The sequence below is a fragment of the Zea mays genome, chromosome 7 (genome assembly GCF_902167145.1).
Source record: "Zea mays cultivar B73 chromosome 7, Zm-B73-REFERENCE-NAM-5.0, whole genome shotgun sequence".
Classification (NCBI taxonomy): domain Eukaryota; kingdom Viridiplantae; phylum Streptophyta; class Magnoliopsida; order Poales; family Poaceae; genus Zea; species Zea mays.
This window is the reverse complement of record NC_050102.1, coordinates 120,643,786-120,654,430: the sequence shown is the minus strand read 5'-3', so window position 1 is coordinate 120,654,430 and position 10,645 is coordinate 120,643,786.

Below are 10,645 nucleotides of genomic sequence, written 5' to 3'. Positions count from 1 at the left end.
GTCTCGGCAAAGAAGGGGAATTTCTTTCTTCGTGAAGCGTGAAAAGAAGTGAAGGTGTTTTTTCGCTAGCGGCTCAAAAAAACGGTATGTACGAAAGTTTCACGCATCACAAAGAAATATATTACATTAATATACATGCAAATAGTTGATAATTGTTTCTTACAAAAATGAAAGCTATGTACAAGGACACTAAACTTTAAAATATACAGAACTTCACTATTCTTTTAGAACTTTATCGGCAGCTTCGTTCAGCAGCTTGTCGATAGTTTCGTCAATAGACTCATCAGCAATCTTAATCATATCGAGCGCCTCCTTCATAGATGGATCAGTTTCAGGATCATATGGCTCGGGAGGGGGAGAAAGCTCAACTGCATTAAAACACAAATATCTGTTAGTACCGAAGTTGCAAAAAATTTCGAACCTAAGCTATAAAGATATACCTATAAGCCTAGCCCGTTCAATAGCTTCTTCAACTCTTTTAGCCTCATCTAAGGCGTCATGAGTGAAAGAGAAATATGCCCTTGGGCCATTTCTATAAATGTTTTGATGATTAGATGCCAACACATATTGTTTTGGTTCATATGTGCTAAAGTGCAAATCAAGAATCAAGGTATGTTTCTAGCCCTGATAAATTGTTTTTGGATACTGACATATCTCTTTAAGTGCTAGGGACACTGCCAAGAAAATTTGAAAAGAATTGGAGAAGTCTTGGTTGCATTCAGCCAAACCAGCACCAGTCTATGGCACACTGGACTGTCCGGTGGTGCACCAGACAGTGTCCAGTGCCCAGGCTGGCCCAGCGACGAACTCGTCGCTCTCGGGAATTCACCGAGGACACCGCAGCTAAAATTCACCGGACTGTCCGGGGAGCCAACGGCGCCCGCGGCCAACGGTCGGCAGCGCGATCAATGGGCGACACGTGGCCGAGCCAACGATCGATTGGTCACACCGGACTGTCCGGTGTGCACCATACAGTGTCTAATGCACCAACGGACCGAAGGTCCAACGATCGGCTGCACCTGATTAGGAAGGAGATCGGACACCGGACTGTTACTGTTCATGTCCAGTGCGCCACCCGACAGAAGGCAAGAATTGCCTTCCAATTGGATCTCCAACGGCTCCTAGATGCCATGGGGCTATAAAGGGACCCCTAGATGCATGGAGCAGTACACCAAGCATTCACTAATCATTCTAAGACGCCTAGACTGCACCACCACGCATTCGGATCACTGTGTTAGAGATTTGAGCACCATTTGAGCTGTGAACTCCCTGCGCCGTGTTTTGTGCTCACGTCTTGGCTTGTGTGTGTATGTTTGCTGCGAATTGAGTCTTGTGTGTGTTGCTTTCCCTCTCTTACTCTTGTGCTTCTCTTGTGATCAAAGATAGTAAGGGCGAGAGGCTCCAATTTGTGGAGATTCCTTGCAAACGGGAAAAGACTGCTAAGAAAGAAAATCGTGGTACTCAAAGTTGATCATTGGATCATTTGAGAGGGATTGAGTGCAATCCTTGACCGAAGGAGGTCACCACAACGTGGAGTAGGCATTGGCCGAACCACGGGATAAAAATCACTGTGTCTTGTGTCCATCTTCATCGTGATTGGTTTTCTTCTAAAGTTTACTTTAGCAACTTGGTCTTAATTGACTAACATCTCATAACCAAGTTCTTGCTATTTAGTATTGAATTTTACAGAATCACCTATTCACCCCTGATAGCACCTAGAGGGAGGGGGGTGAATAGGTGATCCTGTAAAAACTTAAAACTTATAACCACAAAACTTGGTTAAGTGTTAGTACAATGAAAACAAGTGGCTAAGGACCGAGCTCTTGCAAAACACAATAGTTACAGTGAGAACAAGCACAAGAGACACGATGATTTATCCTGTGGTTCGGCCAAGTATAACACTTGCCTACTCCACGTTGTGGCATCCCAACGGACGAGAGTTGCACTCAACTCCTCTCAAGTGATCCAATGATCAGCTTGAATACCACGGTTTTCTTCTTTCTTTACTTTTTCCCGTTTGCGAGGAATCTCCACAACTTGGAGTCTCTCGCCCTTACAATAAGGATCAAGGTGAAAGTACCAGAGTAAGGGAGGGAAGCAACACACACAAATCCACAGCAATACGCACACACACAGCCAAGACTTGAGCTCAAATGAATAGCACAAAGTTCACCACTAGAACGAAGCTCAAATCACTAAGAATATCAATCGAGTGCGCAAAGACGGAGTGTGAATGATTAAGAACGCTCAAATTATGCTTGGTGTACTCCTTCATGCGCCTAGGGGTCCCTTTTATAGCCCCAAGGTAGCTAGGAGCCGTTGAGAGCAATCCAGAAAGGCAATTCTTGCCTTCTGTCGGGTGGCGCACCGGACAGTCCGTTGCGCCACCGGACAGGCACTGTTCACTGTCCGGTGCAGATTGCTTTCCTATTTTTTCACACCTGACCGTTGAAGATTTGGAGTCGTTGGCGCACCGGACAGTCCGGTGCCCCCATCAGATCGTTGGCTCAGCCACGCGTCACGCGCGGATTGCGCGGCCGGTCGTTGGCTCACCGGACAGTCCGGTGATTTTTAGCCGTACGCCACCGTCGAGACTCGAGAGCGGCCAGTTGACCAGACTCCAGCCTGTGTCACCGGACACTGTCCGGTGCACCACCGGACAGTCCGGTGCACTCAGACTTCGTAGAGTCTTCACTGCTCCGGCCAAGTCTTTTTCCTTTTGTGTTTTCTCTGATTCTAGCACTTAGACAAATATGTTAGTACACAAAAAAACCAATGTACTAAGTCTAGAATCATACCTTTGTGTTGATTTACACTTCATCCACCATTTGGCACAATTTAATACTTCAACCATTTGTGTTGGGCACTTAATCACCAAAATACTTAGAAATGACCCAAGGGTACATTTCCCTTTCAATCTCCCCCTTTTTGGTGATTTATGCCAACACAACACAAAGCAACACATAGAAGTGCAGCATTAATGCAAATAAGAACAAGAATTGTTTTTGATTAAAATTTGGCATATTTGGATCATCCTTTGCCACCACTTGGTTTTGTTTTTGCAAATCAACTTCAATTTCCTATCTCTAAGTCAAACACACTTGTTGAGGCATAAGATAGGTATTCCAAGAGAAATTGATCAAAGATTCAAAAACTCCCCCTTTTTCCCATAATCAAACATTCTCCCCACAAGAGACCAACTTTTGACAATAAGAGACAATAAGAGTATTTTGACAAAACAAAAGCTCTAACTCTACTGTTTTCAAAATTCTCAAGTGGTAGCTGATCCATTTGCCTTAGCCTTATTTTCTCCCCCTTTGGCATCAAACACCAAAACAGGATCATTTTTGGCCCTTTAACCTCATTGCCTCACCAAAATTGTCAATTAAGAGCAAAAGGCAATAAGATCATGGAGATGAACTTGGAGTAAGTTACCCTCTCATCGGAGTGCAGTGGCAATCTTTCATGGTCCAAGTCCACCTTTCCCTTTCAATACACCTTTGAGACTAATTTAAGAAAACTCAAGCACATGGTTAATCTCAAAGGGTCAAGTTGTAGCACATCTCCCCCTATATATGTGCATCACTCACACATGGACTTTTGAGGTCTGGGGATTGCTTGTACAACTTGAGCACCATAATCAACAAAATGCATAAAGGAACATGATCAAGGGCATAAAACACATGTATGCTATAAATCAATCCAAGTTCCGTGAATCTAAGACATTTAGCTCACTACGCAGCCTGCAAAAGGTCTTCTCATCTAAAGGCTTGGTAAATATATCGGCTAGCTGGTTCTCGGTGCTAACATAAAACACTCGATATCTCCCTTTTGCTGGTGGTCTCTCAAAAAGTGATGCCGGATATCTATGTGCTTAGTGCGGCTGTGTTCAACAGGATTATCCGCCATGCGGATTGCACTCTCATTGTCACATAGGAGTGGGACTTTGCTCAGATTGTAGCCAAAGTCCCTGAGGGTTTGCCTCATCCAAAGTAGTTGCGCGCAACACTGTCCTGCGGCAACATACTCGGCCTCAGCGGTGGATAGGGCAACGGAAGTTTGTTTCTTAGAACTCTAAGACACCAGGGACCTTCCTAAGAATTGGCATGTCCCTGATGTACTCTTCCTATCAACCTTGCATCCAGCATAATCGGAGTCTGAATATCCAATCAAGTCAAAGGTAGACCCCTTTGGATACCAGATCCCGAAGCAAGGCGTAGCAACTAAATATCTAAGTATTCGCTTAACGGCCACAAGGTGACACTCCCTTGGATCGGATTGAAATCTAGCACACATGCATACGCTTAGCATAATATCCGGTCTACTAGCACATAAATAAAGTAAAGACCCTATCATAGACCGATATGCCTTTTGATCAACGAACTTACCTCCTTTGTTGAGGTCGACATGTCCGTCGGTTCCCATTGGAGTCTTTGCGACCTTGGCGTCCTTCATCCCAAACCGCTTGATCAAATCTTGCATGTACTTCGTTTGGGAGATGAAGGTGTCGTCCTTGAGTTGCTTCACTTGGAACCCAAGGAAGTAGTTCAACTCGCCCATCATTGACATCTCAAATTTTTGAGTCATCACCCTGCTAAACTCTTCACAAGACTTTTGGTTAGTAGAACCAAATATTATGTCATCAACATAAATTTGGCACACAAATAAGTCACCATCACAAGTCTTAGTGAATAAAGTTGGATCGGCTTTCCCAACCTTAAAAGCATTAGCAATTAAAAAGTCTCTAAGGCATTCATACCATGCTCTTGGGGCTTGCTTAAGTCCATAGAGCGCCTTAGAGAGCTTACACATGTGGTCGGGGTACCGTTCATCCTCAAAGCCAGGTGGTTGCTCTACGTACACCTCCTCCTTGATTGGCCCATTGAGGAAAGCGCTCTTCACATCCATTTGGAACAACCTGAAAGAATGGTGAGCAGCATAGGCTAACAAAATACGAATAGACTCTAGCCTAGCCACAGGAGCAAAAGTCTCCTCAAAGTTCAAACCTGCGACTTGGGCATAACCTTTTGCCACAAGTCTCGCCTTGTTCCTTGTCACCACCCCGTGCTCGTCCTGTTTGTTGCGGAACACCCATTTGGTTCCCACAACGTTTTGCTTTGGACGTGGCACCAGGGTCCAAACTTCATTTCGCTTGAAGTTATTGAGCTCTTCCTGCATGGCCAACACCTTGTCCGGATCTAGCAAGTCCTCTTCTACCCTGAAAGGCTCAATAGAAGAGACAAAAGAGTAGTGTTCACAAAAATTAACTAATCTAGAGCGAGTAGTTACTACCCTGCTTATATCACCCAAAATCTGGTCGACGGGATGATTCCTTTGAATTGTCACTCGGACTTGAGTTGGTGGGGCTTGAGGTGCTTCTTCCTCCATAGCATGATCATCTTGTGCTCCCCCTTGATCGCACGCCTCTTGATGAACATGTTCATCAGTTTGAGTTGGGGGATGCACCATTGTTGAGGAAGAAGGTTGATCTTGCTCCTTTTGTTCCTGTGGTCACACATCTCCAATCGCCATGGTGCGTATGGCGGCCGTTGGAACATCTTCTTCATCTACATCATCAAGATCAACTTGCTCTCTTGGAGAGCCATTAGTCTCATCAAATACAACGTCGCTAGAGACTTCAACTAAACCCGATGATTTGTTGAAGACTCTATACGCCTTTGTATTTGAGTCATAACCTAACAAAAACCCTTCTACAGCTTTGGGAGCAAATTTAGAATTTCTACCTTTCTTCACTAGAATATAACATTTACTCCAAATACACGAAAGTATGACACGTTGGGTTTCTTACCGGTTAGGAGTTCGTACGACGTCTTCTTGAGGAGGCGATGAAGGTAGACCCGGTTTATGGCGTGGCAAGCCGTGTTCACGGCTTCCGACCAAAACCGCTCAGGCGTCTTGAACTCTCCAAGCATCGTTCTCGCCATGTCTATGAGCATCCTGTTCTTCATCTCTACCACATCGTTTTGCTGTGGTGTGTAGGGAGCGGAGAACTCGTGCTTGATTCCTTCCTCCTCAAGGTACTCCTCTACTTGAAGGTTCTTGAACTCGGACCCGTTGTCGCTCCTTATCTTCTTCACCTTGAGCTCAAATTCGTTTTGAGCTCTCCTTAGGAAGCGCTTAAGGGTCCCTTGGGTTTCTGTTTTATCCTGCAAGAAGAATACCCAAGTGAAGCGGGAAAAATCATCAACAATAACAAGACCATAATTACTTCCCCCGATGCTGAGGTAGGCGACGGGTCCGAAGAGGTCCATATGCAGCAGCTCCAGGGGTCTTGATGTGGTCATCACGTTCTTGCTGTGATGAGCATTTCCCACTTGTTTACCTGCTTGACAAGCTACACAAGGTCTATCTTTTTCGAAAGTCACATTTGTTAGACCTAACACATGTTCTCCCTTTAGAAGTTTGTGAAGGTTCTTCATCCCCACATGTGCTAGACGGCGATGCCACAGCCAGCCCATGCTAGTCTTAGCAATTAAGCATGCATCTAGACCGACCTCTTCCTTTGCAAAATCAACTAAATAGAGTTTGTCGTCTAGTACACCCTTAAAAGCTAATGAACCATCACTCCTTCTAAAGACAAACACATCTACATTAGTAAATAAGCAATTATAACCCATATTACAAAGTTGACTAACGGACAACAAGTTATACCCGAGCGATTCAACTAAAAACACATTAGAGATGGAATGCTCGGATGAAATAGCTATTTTTCCTAGTCCTTTAACCTTGCCTTGATTCCCGTCACCGAATATGATTGAATCTTGGGAATCTTTGTTCTTGACGTAGGAGGTGAACATCTTCTTCTCCCCCGTCATGTGGTTTGTGCATCCACTGTCGATAATCCAGCTTGAGCCCCCGGATGCATAAACCTGCACGGCAATTTAGGCTTGGGTTTTAGGTACCCAACTCTTGTTGGGTCCTACAAGGTTAGTAACAATAGCCTTAGGGACCCAAATGCAAGTTTTATCTCCTTTGCATTTTGCCCCTAATTTCTTAGCAATTACTTTCTTATTCTTCCTATAAATTGTAAAAGAAGCATTGCAAGCATGGTAAATTGTAGAAGGTTCATTACTTGCTTTCCTAGGTACATGAACAACATTTCTCCTAGGCATATCTCTACCATACACAGAGGAAGAACTTGAAGGAAACATGTCATTTGAATCATACGCATTACAACTCCTATCATGATGAACATTTCTAAAAAAATTTCCTATCATAAATAAATGCATGATACTTTTGAGCACTATTAGCCATAGGGGCCTTCCCTTTCTCCTTTGTGAAAGTGGGAGCCCTTTGGCTTGTTAAGTTCTTGGCTTCCCTTTTAAAGCCAAGCCCATCCTTAATTGAGGGGTGTCTACCAATAGTGTAGGCATCCCTTGCAAATTTTAGTTTGTCAAATTCATTCTTGCTAGTCTTAAGTTGGGCATTAAGACTAGCCACTTCATCACTTAATTTGTAAATGGAAATTAAGTGTCCACTACAAGCATCAACATTAAAATCCTTACACCTATTGCAAATCACAACATGTTCTACACAAGAGCTTTATTTATTAGCTATTTCTAACTTAGTATTTAAATCATCGTTAATACTCTTTAAGCTAGAAGTAGATTCATGGCATGTAGATAATTCACATGAAAGCATTTCATTTCTTTTAACCTCTAAAGCAAGAGAATTTTGCGCACTAACAAATTTATCATGCTCTTCATATAAAAGATCCTCTTGCTTCTCTAACAATCTATTTTTCTCATTCAAAGCATCAATTAATTCATTGATCTTATCAATTTTAGTTCTATCTAAACCTTTGAATAAGCTTGCGTAGTCTACTTCATCATCACTAGACTCATCATCACTTGAAGAAGCATACGTAATAGTACTTCGAGTACTTACCTTCTTCTCCTTTGCCATGAGGAAGGTGTGATGCTCGTTGGGAAAGAGAGACGATTTGTTGAAGGCTGTGGCGGCGAGTCCTTCGTCGTCGGATCGGACGAAGAACAATCCGAGTCCCATTCTTTTCCAAGGTGTGCCTCGCCCTTAGCCTTCTTGTAAACCTTCTTGTTCTCGCTCTTCCCATTCTTTCCTTGTTCCTGGTCACTATCATTGTCGGGACAGTTAGCAATAAAGTGACCAATCTTACCACACTTGAAGCAGGAGCGCTTTCCCTTCGTCTTGCTCTTGTTGGGATGCTCCTTGCGACCTTTGAGCGCCGTCTTGAAGCGCTTGATGATGAGGGCCATTTCATTCTCATTTAGCCCGGCCGCCTCAACTTGCGCCACCTTGCTAGGTAGCGTCTCCCTGCTACTTGTTGCTTTGAGAGCAACAATTTGAGTCTCGTGGATCGGCATTGGACCATTCAACGCCTCATCAACATATCTTGCCTCCTTGATCATCATTTGCTCGCTTACGAACTTTCCGAGTATTTCCTAGGGCGTCATCTTGATGTACCTAGGATTCTCACGAATAGAGTTTACAAGATGAGGATCAAGGACAGTGAAGGACCTTAGCATAAGTCGGACGACGTCGTGGTCCGTCCATCACGTGCTCCCATAGCTCCTTATCTTGTTGACCAGGGTCTTGAGCCTATTGTACGTTTGAGTTGGCTCCTCTCCCCTGATCATCGCGAACCTTCCTAGTTCGCCTTCCACCAAATCCATCTTGGTGAGCATGGTGGCGTCGTTCCCCTCATGCGAGATCTTGAGGGTGTCCCAAATCTGCTTGGCGTTGTCCAAGCCGCTCACCTTATTGTACTCTTCCCTGCACAAGGATGCTAAAAGAACAGTAGTAGCTTGTGCATTTTTATGGATTTGTTCATTGATAAACATGGAGTTATCCGAACTATCAAATCGCATTCCATTTTCTACTATCTCCCATATACTTGGATGAAGAGAGAACAAGTGGCTACGCATTTTGTGACTCCAAAATTCGTAGTCCTCTCCATCAAAGTGTGGAGGTTTACCAAGTGGAATGGAAAGCAAATGAGCATTGGAATTATGCGGAATACGAGAATAATCGAAAGAAAAGTTCGAGTTAACCGTTTTCTTTTTCTCCTCGTATTCGTCGTCCTTTTGAGAAGAGGAAGATTCGTCGCTGTCGTAGTAGACAATCTTCTTGATGCGCCTCTTCTTCTTTCCATCCTTCTTCTTTTGACTCGAGCCGGAGTCATTAGCTTTGTTGTCCCTTGGCTCGTTGAAGATGGACTCCTTCTCATTGTCATTGACCACCATCCCCTTTCCCTTAGGATCCATCTCTTCGGGCGATTAGTCCCTTTCTTGAAGAGAACGGCTCTGATACCAATTGATAGCAACTAGAGGGGGGTGAATAGGTGATCCTGTAAAAACTTAAAACTTATAACCACAAAACTTGGTTAAGTGTTAGTACAATGAAAACAAGTGGCTAAGGACCGAGCTCTTGCGAAACACAATAGTTACAGTGAGAACAAGCACAAGAGACACGATGATTTATCCCGTGGTTCGGCCAAGTATAACACTTGCCTACTCCACGTTGTGGCGTCCCAACGGACGAGAGTTGAACTCAACTCCTCTCAAGTGATCCAATGATCACCTTGAATACCACAGTTTTCTTCTTTCTTTACTCTTTCCCGTTTGCGAGGAATCTCCACAACTTGGAGTCTCTCGCCCTTACAATAAGGATCAAGGTGAAAGTACCAGAGTAAGGGAGGGAAGCAACACACACAAATCCACAGCAATACGCACACACACAGCCAAGACTTGAGCTCAAATGAATAGCACAAAGTTCACCACTAGAACGGAGCTCAAATCACTAAGAATATCAATCGAGTGCGCAAAGACGGAGTGTGAATGATTAAGAATGCTCAAAGTATGCTTGGTGTACTCCTTCATGTGCCTAGGGGTCCCTTTTATAGCCCCAAGGCAGCTAGGAGCCGTTGAGAGCAATCCAGGAAGGCAATTCTTGCCTTCTGTCGGGTGGCGCACCGGACAGTCCGGTGCGCCACCGTCCGGTACTGTTCACTATCTGGTGCAGATTGCTTTCCTATTTTGTTGCAGCCGACCGTTGAAGATTTGGAGCCGTAGGCGCACCGGATTCTGTCCGGTGCCCCCATCAGAACGTTGGCTCAGCCACGCGTCACGCGCGGATTGCGCAGCCGACCGTTGGCTCGACCGACCGTTGGCTCACCGGACAGTCCGGTGCACCATAGGACAGTCCGGTGATTTTTAGCCGTACGCTGCCGTCGAGACCCGAGAGCGGCCAGTTGACCAGACTCCAGCCTGGCGCACCGAACAGTCCGGTGCACCCAGACTTCGCAGAGTCTTGGCTGCTCCAGCCAAGTCTTTTTCCTTTTGTGTTTTCTCTGATTCTAGCACTTAGACAAATATGTTAGTACACAAAAAAACCAATGTACTAAGTCTAGAATCATACCTTTGTGTTGATTTATACTTCATCCACCATTTGGCACAATTTAATACTTCAACCATTTGTGTTGGGCACTTAATCACCAAAATGCTTAGAAATGACCCAAGGGTACATTTCCCTTTCAACCCCCCTCTAGGTGCTCTCAATTGGTATCAGAGTCGTACTCTTCATCTAAGGGACTAATCGCCCGAAGAGATGGATCCTAAGGGCAAGGGGATGGTGATCAACAATAAGG